Genomic DNA, 19,923 nt, shown 5'->3' with positions numbered 1-19,923 from the left:
AATCAAATAAAAAAGTACTGTATTCAGTTCTGATCTCCTTGCTGCAGGGAGGATGTTATGTAACTTGAAAGGGTTCAGAAAATATTTCCAAGGATGTTGCCAGGGTTGGAGGGTTTGAGCTACAGGGAGAGGCTGAGTCGACTGGGGCTGTTTTCCCTGGAGCATCAGAGGCTGAGGGGTGACTATATGAAAGTTTATAAAATTATGAGGGGCATAGATAGGGTGAATAGCTAAGGTCTTTTCCCCAGGGTAGCAGAATCCAAAACTAAAGGGCATAGGTTGAAGGTGAGAGGGGAAAGATTTAAAAGGGACCCAAGGGGTAACTTTTTCATGCAGAGAGTGATGCATGTATGGAATGAGCTGCTAGAGGAAGTGATGGAGGCTGGTACAATTACCTTTAAAAGGCTGTGTATATGAATAGGAAGGGTTTGTAGGGATGTGGGCCAAGTGCTGGCAAATGGGACGAGATTAGTTTATTTCGATATCTGGTCAGCATAAATGAGTTGGACCAAAGGGTCTGTTTCCAGTTCCATGACTCAATAAAAACTGCTGCCGGTGTTTCAAACATCTTCTTTTATGTACGTTTTCATGTTTAGCGGTATAGCTTTTGGGTTGAGGGTGGAAGATTTTACATTTAATAAAAATAAAAACACCTGATTTGAGAAACTGGGAAGCAAACCTAGAATCATTGCAAATCAAGGGATGGCCTACATTTGTTTATATCTGAAATATGATGTTCAAATTGGTTAAACCTGTTCTAATTCTGAAGCTTATATGAGGCCATATTTGGAAGTGTCAGAACAAAGAACAAAGAAATTTTACAGCCCAGGAACAGGCCCTTCGACCCTCCAAGCCTGAGCCAATACAAATCCACTGTCTAAACCTATCGCCCAACTCCTAAGGATCTCTATCCCTCTGCTCACCACCTACTCACACATTTGTCCAAGCCACCTTAAATTAATCTACTGCGCCTGCCACTACTACCACTGCTGACAACACATTCCAGGCACCCACCACCCTCTGTGTAAAGTACTTTCTGCGTGCATCCCCCTTAAACTTTTCACCTCTCACCTTGAACGCGTGACCTGCCATTATTGAATCCCTTAAACAGTAAACTATGGGTGACCTTCTTTAGGTCCATCCAGAGATGGAGGTCTATAGTTGTTTCAATAATGGATTTCAATAATACCTAAGATTTCCCAGAACAATGTGAATTTGGGGCAACGTGTGAAGTTATTTTAAATTTCTTTCTGGAATATCCTGAGTGTGCCATGCTACTATGGGCATAGATAAAAGGGAGGGTTTTCTTTTCAGTTTTTAAGTTTTATCTTTGCGATTTCTCACGGAAAACTTGGCTTTGACCAAAAAGCGAAAAGACATGTGAGCAGAAGTAAGCTATTTGGCCAACTGAATCTGCTCCACCATTGAACAAGATCAGGACTGATTATCTTCAACTCCACTTTCCTGTCTTTTGCCCATAACCCTCGACTCCGCTGCTGATTAAAACTCTGTCGAGATCAGCCTTGAATGCATAGAATGAACTAACCTCGACTGTTATCTGCATTAAAGAATTCATCAGATTCACAACACTCTGAGAAAAGAAATTCTTCCTCAGTTCTGTCTTCACTGGGCAACCCTTTAACATGAGATTGCCCGACACTCCCAAAAGGAGAAACCACCATTTTTACATCTCCTGTGTCGAGCTTCCGTTTCAAGGAGGTTGGCTCTCATTCTTCTCAACTCCAAGTACAAGTTCAACCTCCTCGACCTCTCCTGAACCCTCGCTGTGCTGCCTCCAGTGCAGTGTAAATAAGAAATCCAAAATTGATAACAGTATTTTATCAAAACCTCACTACTTTTACACTTTATTCCCTTTGAAATAAAGATAATGCCTTCACTGTTACCTGCTGAATTTGGATGCATTCTTTTTTTGAATAATGTACAAGAACTCTCAAATCCCTCTGTGCTGCAGTTTTCTGCAGTTGTTCTCCATTTAAATAACAGTCAGCTGATCTATTCTTCTTGTCAATGTGCATAACCTCACATTTTCCCACATGATATTCTACCTGACAATTTTCATCCACTTACTCAACCTATCTGTATCACTTTGCAGACTCTCTGTGCCATCTTCAGCACTTTGCTTCTCACCTATTTTTATGTCATCTGCAAACTTGGAGATTCATTTTCCTCATTTAAGTCATTAATATCCATTGTAAATAATTGTGGCCTGAGCACTGATCTCTGGCACTCCATGAGTCACATGTTGCCATCCTGATGATGCCCTCATTGTCACAACTTTCTGTCTTTTGCCAACCTGCCGTCTGTGCTGATAGGCTAGCTCCAAGACATTGGCCCTTATTAAATAACATTATGTGTGGTACCTTTTCAAACACCTTTTCGAAACACAAATATGCTACATCTGCTCATTGCCTTTTATCTAGCCTGCTTGTTATCTTCTCAAAGCACTCTAATAATATTTCAGACATAATTTCCTCTACATGAAGACATGTTGACTGTGATTAGTTGCATTAAACATACATCTTAGAGTGAGCCTGGCAGCAGATTTGAGACAGGCAGAGGGATAATTTGCACAGAGCTGTTGCAGAGTTGTGGATTGAGGTTAGAGGTTAACTGAAACCGAAAGTTTTTCTGACTTGGATCAATAATGCAGTTGGCCGTTGTTTGAGTTGAGGAAGCCCACAAACGTGGGATGTTGATGGAGATTTGGAGAATTCATCTAGGTGGATTCTGGTGGAAGGATCCTGTGAAATTTCATTCCTTGTCGAATGGTGGGAAAACTCAGAAGAATCAAAAGAAATTTTTGAGAGCTGGCACTTACCTTGGTTTGGTTCAGGGACCAGTGAAGTAATCCTCAAGATTCACCAAGCTATGGGGGAAGCTCTCGGACAGAAATAAGATGAGAATGGGAAGTGGTGTGTTGAGATTTTTGAGTTTACACTGCAAGTATTTTTGAATTTAGCAGTGTCTGTTTTGTTGAATACCAGCTCTGTTAACTGTAATCTTAAATTCATGATCGATCTGAATGAGAAACTCCACATTTTAAGAGGACATCGAAGTATTGGAATCCACTAAAAAAGAATGACTACAATGACTTTGATGACACTAATATCAAAAAGGCAAAGATGTTGCGATTCATGAGGGTTGAAGAATTAAGAATTTTGATTTCATCATGAATGGAATTTTGTCTGAGTAGAACAAAAATGATTTTTTTGTGAAATACACCAGTTGTTTTAAAGTGAAATATGATATTCACTCATTGACAACCCTCAAAACAATGAATTTTGAAACAAGATAAATCATAAAACGAACATTATTCCTGGACTGCCTGCCATTGTTTCACAATCTGACCAAAGTGCGGTTGGATTCTGTTGACAAATTTGTCAGGAGGTGAGCTGGAAAGAGGGAAGACCATGGTCACTTAGGACTGGCTGGGGCAGTGAGACCGAAAACTTGCCCCCCCTCTCCTCCTCCTCCTCAGTTGTCGGGAAGCACATGGCTGGGTCTAAACAGCAAGCAACTGGGTTGCATCTCCGAGAAGTGGGATCGGAGGGTAAGGGGTGCAGAGGGGGACTAGACACGAAATGTCCTGGGGGGGGGGGGGAAGAATTCGCAGAGGGCGATCTGATGTGAAGTGAGGGGCTGTTACAAAGAGGTGCAGTCTGGCGGGGGGGGGGGGGGGCGCCTATTTCTGTGCGCAGAAAAACCATTTGTTTGAGGCTATTGATCAGAAACGGAGAGGTTTCTCCTCCCCCAATCCTCCCAGCTTTTTGTCTGACTTTTTTTTTGGGGGGGGGGGGCTGGTGTTGTGGCGGGGCTTGGATTCCTCACAACTTTGTTGGAAACCAGTGAAGACAGAAGCGAGCAGCCGCCTCCAGCTAAACACAAGGTAAGGGCCAGCAATGTCTTGCAATGGGGAGGGGGGGGGGGACAGAAAAGTTGTGGACAAGTTTTGGCAGCGCCATTTCCCACCCAGGCTGCTGTTTCTTGTTCTGTTTGCTGGGCTCTCTCTCTCTCTCTGTGTCGGTGCACAGGGGGCTGGCCAGGAGGATGGGAAGCTGTTACACTGTCTCCCCCCCCTCCAGACCCAGACCCAGCCACAGCCACAGCAGCTCTGTGCTCCAGGCAGCTCCATCTCCGCTTCCTTCTCACTCACCCTGACTCCTCCGCGTCCTCCCCCTCCAACTCGGGGAGAGAAAAGGCGGACACCTTTGCAAAACTTTCCAGCACTCAGCCCCTCACTCACTCACTCACCCAGTCCCTCACCAGCGCCCTCCTTACCTCCCTCCCTCCCATCTCCTTCCCCCCCCTCCCTCCCTCCCTCCCATCTCCTTCCCCCCCTCCCTCCCTCCCTCCCATCTCCTTCCCCCCCCCCTCCCTCCCTCCCTCCCATCTCCTTCCCCCCCTCCCTCCCATCTCCTTCCCCCCCCTCCCTCCCATCTCCTTCCCCCCCCCTCCCTCCCATCTCCTTCCCCCCCCCTCCCTCCCATCTCCTTCCCCCCCCCTCCCTCCCATCTCCTTCCCCCCCCCCTCCCTCCCATCTCCTTCCCCCCCCCTCCCTCCCATCTCCTTCCCCCCCCTCCCTCCCATCTCCTTCCCCCCCCCTCCCTCCCATCTCCTTCCCCCCCCCTCCCATCTCCTTCCCCCCCCCTCCCATCTCCTTCCCCCCCATCTCCTTCCCCCCCCTCCCTCCCATCTCCTTCCCCCCCCCTCCCATCTCCTTCCCCCCCCTCCCTCCCATCTCCTTCCCCCCCCTCCCTCCCATCTCCTTCCCCCCCCCTCCCATCTCCTTCCCCCTCCCTCCCTCCCTCCCTCCCATCTCCTCCCTCCCCCCTCCCTCCCATCTCCCCCCTCCCCCCCTCCCTCCCATCTCCCTCCCCCCTCCCTCCCATCTCCCTCCCCCCTCCCTCCCATCTCCCTCCCACCCCCCTCCCTCACGCCTCCCTCCCGCCTCCCTCACGCCTCCCTCCCCCCCTCCTCCTCCCTCCCTCCCATCTCCCTCGCTCCCCCTCCCTCCCACCTCGCTCCCCCCCCCCCTCCCTCCCATCTCCCTCCCCCCTCCCTCCCATCTCCCTCCCCCCTCCCTCCCATCTCCCTCCCATTTCCCTCCTCCCCCCTCCCTCCCATTTCCCCCCTCCCCCCTCCCTCCCATTTCCCCCCTCCCCCTCCCTCCCATTTCCCCCCTCCCCCCTCCCTCCCATTTCCCTCCTCCCCCCTCCCTCCCATCTCCCTCCTCCCTCCCATCTCCCTCCCCCCTCCCTCCCCCCTCCCTCCCCCCTCCCTCCCATCTCCCTCCCATCTCCCTCCCATCTCCCCCCCATCTCCCCCCTCACTCCCCCCTCCCTCCCCTCTCCCTCCCCCCTCACTCCCATCTCCCTCCCCCCTCCATCCCATCTGCCAGCCCCTCCCTCCCCCTCCCTCCCACTCCCTCCCACTCCCTCCCCCTCCCTCCCTCCCCCTCCCTCCCCTCCCCCCCCTCCCTCCCATCTCCATCCCCCTCCCTCCCATCTCCATCCCCCTCCCTCCCATCTCCCTCCCCCTCCCTCCCATCTCCCTCCCCCTTCCTCCCCCTCCCTCCCCCTCCCTCCCCCTCCCTCCCCCTCCCTCCCCCTTCCTCCCATCTCCCTCCCCCTCCCTCCCCCTCCCTCCCCCTCCCTCCCATCTCCCTCCCCCTCCCTCCCCCTCCCTCCCCCTCCCTCCCCCTCCCTCCCATCTCCCTCCCCCTCCCTCCCATCTCCCTCCCCCTCCCTCCCATCTCCCTCCCCCCCCCCTCCCTCCCCCTCCCTCCCCCTCCCTCCCCCCCCTCCCCCTCCCTCCCATCTCCCTCCCCCTCCCTCCCATCTCCCTCCCCCTCCCTCCCATCTCCATCTCCCCCTCCCTCCCATCTCCATCTCCATCTCCCCCTCCCTCCCATCTCCATCTCCCCCTCCCTCCCATCTCCATCTCCCCCTCCCTCCCATCTCCATCTCCCTCCCCCTCCCTCCCATCTCCATCTCCCTCCCCCTCCCTCCCCCTCCCCCTCCCTCCCATCTCCATCTCCCTCCCCCTCCCTCCCATCTCCCTCCCCCTCCCTCCCATCTCCATCTCCCTCCCCCTCCCCCTCCCCCCTCCCTCTCCCCCTCCCCCTCCCTCCCATCTCCATCCCCCCTCCCTCCCATCTCCCTCCCATCTCCCTCCTCCCCCCTCCCTCCCATTTCCCCCCTCCCCCTCCCTCCCATTTCGCTCCTCCCCCCTCCCTCCCATCTCCCTCCTCCCTCCCATCTCCCTCCTCCCCCCTCCCTCCCATCCCCTCCCTCCCCCCCCCCATCTCCCTCCTCCCCCCTCCCTCCCATCTCCCTCCTCCCCCCTCCCTCCCATCTCCCTCCTCCCCCCTCCCTCCCATCTCCCTCCTCCCATCTCCCTCCCCCCTCCCTCCCATCTCCCTCCCATCTCCCTCCCATCTCCCTCCCTCCCTCCCCCTCCCTCCCATCTCCCTCCCCCTCCCCCTCCCTCCCCCTCCCCCTCCCTCCCTCCCATCTCCCTCCCCCTCCCTCCCATCTCCCTCCCCCTCCCTCCCATCTCCCTCCCCCTCCCTCCCATCTCCCTCCCCCTCCCTCCCCCTCCCTCCCATCTCCCTCCCTCCCATCTCCCTCCCCCTCCCTCCCCCCCCTCCCTCCCATCTCCCTCCCCCTCCCTCCCATCTCCATCTCCCTCCCTCCCATCTCCATCTCCCTCCCCCTCCCTCCCATCTCCATCTCCATCTCCCCCTCCCTCCCATCTCCATCTCCCCCTCCCTCCCATCTCCATCTCCCTCCCCCTCCCCTCCCCCTCCCTCCCATCTCCCTCCCCCTCCCTCCCATCTCCATCTCCCTCCCCCTCCCCCTCCCCCTCCCTCTCCCCCCCCCCCTCCCTCTCCCCCTCCCTCCCATCTCCATCCCCCTCCCCCCCATCTCCATCCCCCTCCCCCTCCCCCTCCCTCCCATCTCCCTCCCCCTCCCCCTCCCTCCCATCTCCCTCCCCCTCCCCCTCCCTCCCCCTCCCCCTCCCTCCCGTCCATCTCCCTCCCCCTCCCTCCCATCTCCCTCCCCCTCCCTCCCATCTCCCTCCCATCTCCATCCCACTCCCTCCCATCTCCCTCCCACCTCCCTCCCATCTCCCTCCCCCTCCCTCCCATCTCGCTCCCACTCCCTCCCATCTCGCTCCCACTCCCTCCCATTTCCCTCCCTCCCCCCTCCACTCCCATTTCCCTCCCTCCTCCCTCCCTCCCATCTCCCTCGCTCCCCCTCCCTCCCACCTCGCTCCCCCCTCCCTCCCATCTCCCTCCCATTTCCCTCCTCCCCCCTCCCTCCCATTTCCCCCCTCCCCCTCCCTCCCATTTCCCCCCTCCCCCTCCCTCCCATTTCCCCCCTCCCCCTCCCTCCCATTTCCCCCCTCCCCCCTCCCTCCCATTTCCCTCCTCCCCCCTCCCTCCCATCTCCCTCCTCCCCCCTCCCTCCCATCTCCCTCCCTCCTCCCCCCTCCCTCCCATCTCCCTCCTCCCTCCCATCTCCCTCCCCCCTCCCTCCCCCCTCCCTCCCCCCTCCCTCCCCCCTCCCTCCCATCTCCCTCCCATCTCCCCCCCATCTCCCCCCTCACTCCCCCCTCCCTCCCCTCTCCCTCCCCCTCACTCCCATCTCCCTCCCCCCTCCATCCCATCTGCCAGCCCCTCCCTCCCCCTCCCTCCCCCTCCCCCCCCCCCCTCCCTCCCATCTCCATCCCCCTCCCTCCCATCTCCCTCCCCCTCCCTCCCATCTCCCTCCCCCTCCCTCCCATCTCCCTCCCCCTTCCTCCCCCTCCCTCCCCCTCCCTCCCCCTCCCTCCCCCTTCCTCCCATCTCCCTCCCCCTCCCTCCCCCTCCCTCCCATCTCCCTCCCCCTCCCTCCCATCTCCCTCCCCCCTCCCTCCCCCTCCCTCCCCCTCCCTCCCATCTCCCTCCCCCTCCCTCCCATCTCCATCTCCCTCCCCCTCCCTGCCATCTCCATCTCCATCTCCCCCTCCCTCCCATCTCCATCTCCATCTCCCCCTCCCTCCCATCTCCATCTCCCCCTCCCTCCCATCTCCATCTCCCTCCCCCTCCCTCCCCTCCCCCTCCCTCCCATCTCCATCTCCCTCCCCCTCCCTCCCATCTCCCTCCCCCTCCCTCCCATCTCCATCTCCCTCCCCCTCCCCCTCCCCCTCCCTCTCCCCCTCCCCCTCCCTCCCATCTCCATCCCCCCCTCCCTCCCATCTCCCTCCCATCTCCCTCCTCCCCCCTCCCTCCCATTTCCCCCCTCCCCCTCCCTCCCATTTCCCCCCTCCCCCTCCCTCCCATTTCCCCCCTCCCCCTCCCTCCCATTTCCCTCCTCCCCCCTCCCTCCCATCTCCCTCCTCCCCCCTCCCTCCCTCCTCCCCCCTCCCTCCCATCTCCCTCCTCCCCCCTCCCTCCCATCTCCCTCCTCCCCCCTCCCTCCCATCTCCCTCCCAACTCCCTCCCATCTCCCTCCCATCTCCCTCCCTCCCCCTCCCCCTCCCTCCCATCTCCCTCCCCCTCCCCCTCCCTCCCCCTCCCCCTCCCTCCCGTCCATCTCCCTCCCCCTCCCTCCCATCTCCCTCCCCCCTCCCTCCCATCTCCCTCCCCCTCCCTCCCCCTCCCTCCCATCTCCCTCCCCCTCCCTCCCATCTCCATCTCCCTCCCTCCCATCTCCATCTCCCTCCCCCTCCCTCCCATCTCCATCTCCATCTCCCCCTCCCTCCCATCTCCATCTCCATCTCCCCCTCCCTCCCATCTCCATCTCCCCCTCCCTCCCATCTCCATCTCCCTCCCTCCCATCTCCATCTCCCTCCCTCCCATCTCCATCTCCCTCCCTCCCATCTCCATCTCCCTCCCCCTCCCTCCCATCTCCATCTCCATCTCCCCCTCCCTCCCATCTCCATCTCCCCCTCCCTCCCATCTCCATCTCCATCTCCCCCTCCCTCCCATCTCCATCTCCCCCTCCCTCCCATCTCCATCTCCCTCCCCCTCCCTCCCCCTCCCTCCCATCTCCCTCCCCCTCCCTCCCATCTCCCTCCCCCTCCCTCCCATCTCCATCTCCCTCCCCCTCCCCCTCCCCCTCCCCTCTCCCCCTCCCCCTCCCTCTCCCCCTCCCTCCCATCTCCATCCCCCTCCCCCCCATCTCCATCCCCCTCCCCCTCCCCCTCCCTCCCATCTCCCTCCCCCTCCCCCTCCCTCCCATCTCCCTCCCCCTCCCCCTCCCTCCCATCTCCCTCCCCCTCCCCCTCCCTCCCCCCTCCCCCCCATCTCCATCCCCCCCCCCCTCCCCCTCCCTCCCATCTCCCTCCCCCTCCCCCTCCCTCCCATCTCCCTCCCCCTCCCCCTCCCTCCCGTCCATCTCCCTCCCCCTCCCTCCCATCTCCCTCCCCCTCCCTCCCATCTCCCTCCCCCTCCCTCCCATCTCGCTCCCCCTCCCTCCCATCTCGCTCCCACTCCCTCCCATTTCCCTCCCTCCCCCCTCCCCCCCATCTCCCTCCCCCCCCTCCCCCCTCCACCCCATCTCCCTCCCCCCCATCTCCCCCCCCCCATCTCCCTCCCCCCATCTCCCTCCCCTCCCATCTTCCTCCCCTTCCCTCCCTCCCATCTCCCTCTCCCTCTCCCTCCCTCCCATCTACCTCTCCCTCTCCCTCCCTCCCATCTCCCTCTCTCTCTCCTCCCTCCCATCTCCCTACCCTCCATCTCCTTCCCCTCCCCCCCCCCCTCTCCCCTTCCCCCTTCCTCCCACCCCCTCCCCTTCCCCCCTCCCTCACCGTCTCCCCCTCCCCCCTCTCCTCCCCCACTCTCCCCCTCACCCCTCCCCTCCCCTCCCCCCCTCCCTCCCCCTCCCCTCCCCCTCCCCCCTCACCCCCCCTCACCCCCCCATCTCCCTCCCCCCTCCCTCCATCTCCCTCACCCCCCTCCCTCCCATCTCCCTCCCCCCTCCCCCCCCTCCTCCTCCCCCTCCCACCTCCCTCCCCCTCCCCGCTCCCACCTCCCTCCCCCTCCCCCTTCTTCCCCCTCCCTCCCATCTCCCTCTCCCTCCCTCTCCCTCCCACCCCTCTCCCTCCCCTCCCTCTCCTCCCTCTCCCCCCCCTCCCATCTCCCTCCCTCCCCCTCCCTCCCATCTCCCTCCCTCCCCCATCTCCCTCCCCCCCATCTGCCTCCCCCCATCTCCCTCCCCCCTCCCTCCATCTCCCTCCCCCTCTCCCTCCCCCCATCTCCCTCCCCCCTCCCCCCATCTCCCTCCCCCCTCCCTCCATCTCCCTCCCCCTCTCCCTCCCCCCATCTCCCTCCCCCTCTCCCTCCCATCTGCTTCCCCCTCCCTCCCATCTCTCTCTCCCTCCCCTCCCATCTCCCATCCCCATCCCCCTCCCCCCCATCTCCCATCCCCCTCCCTCCCTCCCATTTCCCATCCCCCACCCCTCCTTCCATTTCCCATCCCCCATCCCCCTCCCTCCCATTTCCCTTCCCTCCCTCCCATCTTCCCTCCCACCCTCCTTCCCTCCCACCCTCCTTCCTTCCCTCCCTCCTTCCTTCCCTCCCACCCTCCTTCCTTCCCTCCCTCCTTCCTTCCCTCCCTCCTTCCTTCCCTCCCACCCTCCTTCGTTCCCTCCCCCCTTCCTTCCTTCCTCCCTCTCTCCCTCCCTCCCTCTCTCCCTCCCTCCCTTCCTTCCTTCCCTCCCTCCCTTCCTCCCTTCCCTTCCTCCCTCACTTCCTTCCTCCCTCCTTCCTTCCTTCCTCCCTCTCTCCCTCACTCCCTTCCTTCCTTCCTTCCTTCCCTCCCCCCTTCCCTCCCTCCCTCCTTCCTTCCCTCCCACCCTCCTTCGTTCCCTCCCCCCTTCCTTCCCTCCCTCCTTCCTTCCTTCCTCCCTCTCTCCCTCCCTTCCCTTCCTCCCTCACTTCCTTCCTCCCTCTCTCCCTCCCTCACTTCCCTCCCTCCCTCCCTCCCTCACTTCCTTCCTCCCTTCTTCCTTCCTTTCCTCCCTCCCTTCTTCCTTCCTTCCCTCCCTCCCTTTTCCTTCCCTGCCTCCTTCCTTCTCTCCCTCTCTCCTTCACTCCTTCCTTCCCTCTTTCCCTCCCTCCTTCCTTCCCTCCCTCACTCCTTCACTCCTTCCTTCCCTCCCTCCTTCCTTCCCTCCCTCCTTCCCTCCCTCCCTTCTTCCCTTCCTCCTTTCTTCCCTCCCTCTTTCCCTCCCTCTTTCCCTCCCTCTTTCCCTCCCTCTTTCCCTCCCTCTTTCCCTCCCTCCTTCACTCCCTCCCTCACTCCCTCCCTCACTCACTCACTCACTTACTGACTCTCTCCAAATGAGGAGGAGAGACGTGTTATTCGACTGTCACAGTGGAGCTGCCCAGATTGAGCCTTATTTGGAGATGCTGCTGTTGGGACTGGGGTGTACAAAGTTAAAAATCCCACAACACCAGGTTATAGTCCAACAGGTTTAATTGGAAGCACTAGCTTCCGGATCGCTGCTCCATTCGGTGGTTGTGGAGGACACAATTGTAAGACACAGAATTTATAGCAGACCTTTACAGTGTGATGTAACTGAAATTAGACATTGAAAAATACCCTGATTGAAGTTGTTTTGATTTTGAACCACGGGCTCAGTTCTTGAAGAACAGGCTGGTTTTCTCCAAGAGGTTTGTCTTCTCGAAATCTACTGACCTGAGCTCTCAAATAACCGAGGGGCTGCATTGACATCAGACTTTGGCTTGCAGCTGATGGTTTTGATGGCTCCACCCACTGCTTTCCTTCACTTCCTGACTTCTTGACTTCACTGTCTCCTGATTCCAGGCTGAATGACCGTATCTCAACTGCAAACCTTCTGCCCAGATTATTTGGCCGAAAAGCGCAGATACAGTGACTGACTTGATCTCTCCATGCCACATCGTTCTATGCAGCACTGTTCCATAAAGACCAACTCTGCGCACACTGTGTGCTGCACTTACTGACCACCTGGAGAAATGTTGGCAATGTTTCCCTGTGTTCTGAGATAGGACACAAGAAAATATTTGTCAAACCCCGCCACCCCAATCAATGGCTTCTGACCGCTGTCCCTATCACCCTTTGTCTTTCTCTGTGTTGCAGATACACCCAGGGAATGACCACTTTCAACTTAATCTGTCATTTCTTTCATCTGAAATGTGACTTGTCCTTGAACTTCATCGTATTGAAATTAATCTCACTCCCTCCTTGAACCCCTGTGTTTCACAACATGACTTCACACCACCTTGGGGTTCTTATTTCTTTATGTAACTGTGTCACGTACCCAGGTACAGTGAAAAGTTCTGTTTTGTGTGCATGGCAGGCAGATCATACCACATAGTGTCTGAGGGGAACAAAACAAGCAAGGAATACAATGTTACAGCAGCAGGGAAGGTGCACAAAGAGTGAAATTAGCATTAACTTTGCAATTTGAAAGGGGCATTCAGAAGTCTAATAACGGCGGATATAAAGTTATTCTTGAATCTATTGTTGTCTGTGTTTAAGCTGTGCTCAGCACATTGTGCCATTCCTTGGACAATAAAGCTCACTTTGTTTTTCACAGTCATTTCCACTTTGCTGCTGTTCTTCACTGTAGATATTGAAATATATTTGAGGTTCCTTTCAGAAAGGAAGCCGAGAACATGAATGCATATGTTCATTCCTCATCTGCAATTGATCAAAGTGAGTTTTCCCTGCATTCCTGCAGTATTGTATCTTTCCTGCAAGCAGTTGTTTCCTCTCTCTCCATATTTTCACCTAGACCAAACCAGAACTGAAGGAACAGGAGTGGTTGAGTCTTCTCCCCAGCTCAGGGCAGTCAGGTTTTGCCTTCACCACTCTTTGCCGTCCCTTAATTCTCTGAAGGACCAAAATTCGACATATCCTCGAATGAAATAAATTCCTAAGATTCACAACCCTGACAACAAAGACATTTCTCCTCATGAATGTCGTTTTATTCTGAATCTGAGGATTTTTAAATTCCTGCCAAACTTCCTGTGGTCTCGTCTCAGAATCTCACTCTTTTCTCTTCCTGTATCATTCGTTCCAAAGTGTACAATGACCTGCTGCCGGTCTCTCTCCCCGGTTGAAAGTGGTCATTCCCTGGGTGTATCTGCAACACAGAGAAAGACAAAGGGTGATAGGGACAGCGGTCAGAAGCCATTGATTGGGGTGGCGGGGTTTGACAAATATTTTCTTGTGTCCTATCTCAGAACACAGGGAAACATTGCACACTCTCCCAAAATACCCTTGATTCTGGCTCCAACCCCATCAGTCCCCACCCTGTCAATCCCTTTCAGAATCTTTTATGTCTCACGGGATTGCCATCTCACATTCTTCTGAAGTCCAAAAACTAGACCCAATTTACTTAGCATCTTGCTATTGGACGATCCCACTGGGAAATGAATGAGCCTCCAAGATGCTGGCACCAAAACAAATTTGCTGTTCTTGAAATATGGTGGCTAAAATTGGACACAGATTTGGTCTCAGCAAACCGCTGCAGTTCCAGTCTTCTATGCTGCACCCTCTTGCAGTAAAGTCCAAAATGCAGTCGCCTTCCCAATTGCTTGTTGTGTCTATAGGCCAATCGTCTATATGTTTTATACAAGTATACCACATCACCCATAAACAGGTCCAGGCAGCGGGCCGTGGAGGGGGTTGTTAGGGCCGACTGTCTGCCTCTCTACCGCGGTTACGTTCGAGCCTGGATGTCCCTGGAGAAGGAGCACGTGGTGTCCACCAACACCCTGGAGTTGTTCAGGGAGAGGTGGGCACCACAGGGAGTGGAGTGCATTATTTTCCCCTCCATCTCTATTTTGATTTAATCCCTGCCCTCCCCTTCACTGTTCGATCACACAGCATTGCCCTTTGATGTGAAGGGCACTGCTTGTCACTGGCCACTCAGGTGTTTCCTTTCTTCCTGGTGGTGGAAATTGAATAAAGATTCGTACACCTTGTTAGGTGGCAGTGTGTGTGTGTTGTTGGGGGGGGAGGGCGGGAGGGTGGTAAGTAAAAAAAACAAAAAAAACAAAAAACTACCACACCCATCACTGAACATCCACAACCCATCTTGTTACTTCAGTAAATTTACAATGCAATGCGGATTCTGGATAATCCAAGATTGAGGGCAGGAAAACATGATGGATGTAAGACTTGCTTCTTTTTTGAGGTGTTCTCAGTGTTGGAGCTGATCTTCTTGAATCTAGGAGCAGTCATTACTATTTTATAAGCTGTGGCAGTGTTTTGGAACCTTGGGAGAAAAAAATATCAAAACAACAAGGAGGAAGACAGTAACAACGTGGGAAATGATTCAAGCAGGGAAAGAAACCGACATTGCCCTCTGCCCCAGCAGTGAAGCTGCACAGTTCCTGCCTCTGCTGTTTGATTTACAAGTATCTGTGGACATCAGAGTGCTTCGAAGGAAAATGAAGGAACAGTGAAGCTCACAGCTGACCTTGGAGAAACCTGTGTGGGGGAGAGCACTCAGCATGGGGAGCAGCTAAGTCGCTAGTTTTGAAGTGTAACCTTACTATTTATTTTGTACAGTTACAATAGTGACTAGAACATAGAAAAATAAGCACAGAACAGGCCCTTCGGCCCACCATGTTGTGCCGAGGGTTATTCCCAATCTAAAATAAAATAACCTAATGTACGGACCTCTCAACTCCCTGCTATCCATGTGCAGGTCCAGCAGTCACTTAAACGTCCCCAGTGACTCTGCTTGCACCACCACAGCTGGCAACACATTCCATGCATTCACAACTCTCTGTGTAAAGAACCTACCTCTGACGTCTCCTCTATACCTTCCTCCTAATATCTTCAAACTATGACCCCTCGTACCAGTCAATCCTGCCCTGGGGAAAAGTCTCTGGCTGTTGACTCTATCTATTCCTCTCATTATTTTGTCCGCATCGATCCGGTCTCCTCTCTTCCTCCTTCTCTCCAGAGAGAAAAGTCCGAGCTTATTCAACCTTTCTTCATAAGACAAACTCTCCAGCATCCTGGTAAACCTTCTTTGCACCCTCTCCAAAGCCTCTGTATCTTTCCTGTAGTAGGGCGACCAGAACTGGACACAATGTTCCAAGTGTGGTTTCACCAGGGACTTGTAGAGCTGCAGATGGCTCTTAAACTCAATCCCCCTGTTAATGAAAGCCAAAACACCATATGCTTTCTTAATAACACTAGTAGAGTGGGTTACTTTTGGGTTATACATTTTTATTGAGACCTGTCTCATGACTAACCTTCAAAAATATAAAACATGGTTACTAAGTTAGTCTGGAGCAATGATCTGAGAGCAGTAGGACTGTGCTATTTTCTGGGTCTGTAGATTGTTAGGGTGCAGACATGGCCTTTTATAGAGTGAGGCGCTCATCCTGTCAGATGTGAGAGATTAGGGGGATGTTACTGATGATTATGTTTGCAGAAAGTGTGTTTGGTCACGAATCCTATCGGATGGCATGGAGCCACAGTTAGAGGCAATGAGGAATTTACAGGAACTGGGGGGTGCGATGGATGTCAGAAAAAACACAGATACCATCATCTGGATGGGTTACCATCAGAAAAGGTAGGAGTGGAATGCAGGTAGTGCTGGATTCTCCTGTGGCTATCCTCATCTCAGACAAGTATGCTGTTTTGGAAAACGTAGGGGGTGATGGATTCTCAGGAAAGTGTAGCACAGACAGCCACGTTTCTGGTATCAGGACTGGCTAGAATGTAACGAGAGGTCCATCAGGTTCCACGTGATCGATTGTGATCGGGGACTCTTTAGTCAGAGACACAAATAGACGTTTCTGAAGTTGACAGCATGAAATCAGAATGGTGTGTGGCCTCCCTGGAGCTAGAATCAAGGATATTTTGGAGAGGGTGCAAAGAGGAGAAAGACCTGCAAGAGGTCATTGTATACTCAGGAACTAATGATACAGGAAGAGAAAAGGATGAGATTCTGAGACGAGACCAGAGGAAGTTTGGCAGGAATTTAAAAAGGAGATGTCGAGGATCGTAAGATCTGGATTTCTCCCAGTAGCACAAACGAGTCAGGATAGGAATGGGGGATAGAGCAGATGACTGCATGACTGAGGGGCTGGTGCAGGGGAGATGGATTCACATTTTTGGATCATTGTAATCTGTTCTAGGGTAGAATAGATCTGTACAAATTCCACCTGAATCGGAAGGGGATTAATATACTGACACGGAGATTTGCTAGAGCTGTTCAGGAGGATTTAAATTTGTAAGGTGTGGGGAGAGGGGGAGTGGTGGCTGTGATGGTTGGGATCCAGGAAGATGGTGGGGAAAGAGATCAGTCTGAGACTGGTTCAGTTGGGAAGAGGAGCCAGTCAAACAGTCAGGGCAAGCAGGGACAGAGCAGAGAATGAACTCGGATTGATAAATGTGAGAGGCCTAACTGGTAAGGCAGATGAACTCAGGGCATGGTTGGGAACTTGGGACTGGTATATATGTTCCAGCATATAGATGCTAAAGGAAGAATAGAAAGTGGGGGTAAGAGAGGAGGGGGAGTGGTGTTCTTGATAAGGGACAACATTGCGGCTGTACCTCGGGAGGATATTCCTGGGATTCCATCCAGGGAAGTTATTTGAGTGGAATTGAGAAATATGAAAGGGATGATCACCTTATTAGGATTGTCCTTTTGACTCCTCAATAGTCAGTGGAAAATTGAGGAAGCACATTTGTCAGAAAATCTCAGTTATCTGTAAGAATAATAGAATGGTTATGGAAGGGGATTTTTACTTGGATGAAAAGGAATTTGTTAAGTATGTAAGGAACATTTTCTGATTCAGTCTGTGGATGTAACGACTAGAGAAGGTGCAAAACCTGACCTACTCTTGGGAAATAAGGCAAGGCAGGTGACTGAGGTGTCAGTGGGGGACCACTTTGGGGCCAGCGACCATAATTCTATTCATTTAGAAATCGTGATGGAAAAGGATAGACTGGATCTAAAAGTTGAAGTTCTCATTTGGAGCAAGGCTAACTTTGACGGTATTAGGCAAGAACTTTCAAAAGCTGATTGGGGGCAGATGTTCGCAGGTAAAGGGACGGCTGGAAAATGGGAAGCCTTCAGAAATGAGATAATGAGAGTCCGGAGATAATATTAGATTAGATTAGATTAGATTACTTACAGTGTGGAAACAGGCCCTTCGGCCCAATATGTTCCTGTTCAAGTGAAAGGCAAGGCTGGTAGGTGCGGGCAGTGCTGCATGACGAGAGAAACTGAGGCTTTTGTCAAGAAAAAGAAGGAAGCATATGTCAGGTATAGACAGGTGAGATCAAGTGAATCCTTAGAAGAGTATAAAGGCAGTAGGAGTATACTTAAGAGGGAAATCAGGAGGGCAAAAGGGGGACATGAGATGGCTTTGGCAAATAGGGTTAAGGAGAATCCAAAGCGATTTTATAAGTACGTTTAGGACAAAAGGGTAACTAAGGAGAGAATAGGGCCCCTTAATGATCAGCAAGGCTGCCTATGTGTGAAGCTGCAGGAGATGGGGGAGATACTAAATGAGTATTTTGCATCAGTGTTTACTGTGGAGAAGGACATGGAAGATACAGAATGTGGGGAAGTAAACAGTGACCTCTGAAAAGTGTCCATATTCCAGAGGAAATGGTGCCGGATGTCTTTAAACACATAAAGTTGGATAAATCCCTGGGATCTGATCAGGTGAACATTGAAATCGTAAATAGCTCTTCATTTGGAATAGGGGACAGAACTTCTGAACAGGTATTACAGGTGAAGAAATAGTTTAAATTCGGTTCATAAATGATTCCTTAAAATGCTTCAGGATTGCTGAAGATTGTTGGTAAATGTTACAAAGGCTGTGCCCTGGTTTTAGTAATTCCTCAGGTATTTCTGGTTCGGTCACGTGGTTTAGTTGTAATTACAGAATTGCTCTGCTGCAGTTTTTTCCAAAGTATATCAAATATCAGCCAACTAATTCAAGCTATGGTATTGCAATGGAAATGTAACCAGCTCTTTCCTTCTCATTCTTTCTGAGTGAGATTCCATTGAAAACCAGTACTTTTTCCTGCATTCCACAGATCGTTTTGATGTTTTTGAGCTTTCAGGCAACTGGAATGTTGACCCTAATTAACTGCGACGTGCTGTCAACTGCAAACAAATGCTGTCCTTAAACTCCATCTTGAAGTAACTTGACTAACACTTGTCAGGAGCAAAGGGGCAATATCCCTTTTCGGAAGGGGAGAGCAATCAGAAGGTTGAGTTTTGTGTGTTACTGACACTCTGTTCTGTGTCTTTTTGCCTCCTGCCTTTTGTCTCATCCGATGTGATGCTGCATTGTTTGAGATCCCAGACTTTGGGATGGTCAACCGTGCAAAAGTTGTCCAAATTTTTGCCAGTCCAAATTTCATCTGGACTTTTCAGAGCAACTGAGAGAAAATCTGCTGCTCAGCTCCCCCAGGAGGGGATTTTGGCAGTGAGACTGCCTGGACATCTGTCAGAGAATGTTTCCTTCAAGGTCGTTCAATACCTTTGTGGAACTTGGTCCAGTTGGGGGCATTTTTCCCGGAGCGTCAGAGGCTGAGGGGTGACCTTGTAGAGGTTTACAAAATTGGTAGGATAAATAGACAAAGTCTTTTCCCTGGGGTGGGGGAATCCAGAATGAGAGGGCATAGGTTTAGGGTGAGAGGGGAAAGATATAAAAGAGACCTAAGGGGCAACTTTTTCACACAGATGATGGTACGTGTATAGAATGAGCTGCCAGAGGATGTGGTGAGGCTGGGTATATGAATAGGAAGGGTTTGGAGGGATATGGACCGGGTGTTGGCAGGTGGGACTAGATTGGGTTGGGATATTTGGTCAGCATGGACAGGGTGGACCGAAGGGTCTGTTTCCGTGCTGTACATCTCTATGACTCTAAGTGATGCTCATCAATAACAGCATGATAGCTAAAATGACTGGGATTTTTTTTAAAAAACCCAACATACTAAGTAAGAAACACATTAACCAGCATCTTAGGTTTTCACAGGACTGTACTTGGGAAATATTCCCAGGGATTTTACAGAAATAGCAGAGGTAAATGAAAGCATGACCTTTAAGAACAGGTACAAACAGTCCAATGATGTGCAGGTTGGGTAGATTGGCCAGGTTAAATTGCCCCATCATGTCCAGGGATTGGTTAGGTGGATTAACCATGGTGGTTTTCAGGGATAAGGTAAGGGGATAAGTCTGGATGGGATGTTCCCCAGAGAGTTGGTGTGGACTTGTTGGGCCAACTGGCCTGTTTCCACACTAGGGATACTATGATTCTGAGGTACAATTGATGGTTTCTTTGATCTGAGACTGCGAACTTTGATTGAGTGTAATTCTGTAGATTGAGAGATGTATCATGTAGTCTTTCAACATGGGTACCTCTGCTGTAATGATGCACTGTTATAAGTTAGTGAGGGTGGCTTAGTGGGACTGCCATTGGTCAAGTAACCCTGAAATTCAGGATAAATATTTGGGGAGGTGGATTTACGTCCCACCATGGCAGCTGGTGAAACTTATGTTCACTTCATGAAAAATCTGAAAGCCAGTGTTCGTAATGATGGCATGAAACTGATGGAATGTTGTTTAAAAACTCACTGGTTTACTCCTGGAAGGAAATCTGCAATCCTTATCTGGTCTGACCTCCAGATGTAGAATATGGTTGCCTTGAAACTTCTGTCTGAAGTGGCCTCCCAAATCACTCTGTTCAGGGACAAGGAGGGTGGCACAAACTGCTGGCTTTGCTGGCAACACCCATGTCCAATGAAGGAATAAGGAAAACAAATCGGGACTTGTCGCTGAGAATGTAATGACTTTTGAACTTTCAGTATTTTAATGTCATAACATTAGCTCCAAGGATATTTTCTTAGTGCATCCCACTTTTCATTTAAATCCACGGTG

At 53.2% G+C, this 19,923-nt stretch overlaps 1 protein-coding gene across 1 annotated transcript in view; it reads left to right on the top strand.

Annotated features, from left to right (window-relative positions):
- Positions 1-3,860: 3,860 nt before the first annotated feature.
- The window catches only part of LOC132837036 (histone acetyltransferase KAT6A-like), a 292,136-nt gene continuing 276,073 nt past the window's right edge, over positions 3,861-19,923 (top strand). The window contains exon 1 of the mRNA XM_060856693.1: positions 3,861-3,907. The gene's annotated coding sequence lies outside the window, so the exon portion shown is untranslated. The remainder of the gene's footprint in view (positions 3,908-19,923) is intronic.

The sequence above is a fragment of the Hemiscyllium ocellatum genome, chromosome 48 (assembly GCF_020745735.1).
Source record: "Hemiscyllium ocellatum isolate sHemOce1 chromosome 48, sHemOce1.pat.X.cur, whole genome shotgun sequence".
Classification (NCBI taxonomy): domain Eukaryota; kingdom Metazoa; phylum Chordata; class Chondrichthyes; order Orectolobiformes; family Hemiscylliidae; genus Hemiscyllium; species Hemiscyllium ocellatum.
This window is presented reverse-complemented; position numbering and strand designations above follow the sequence as displayed.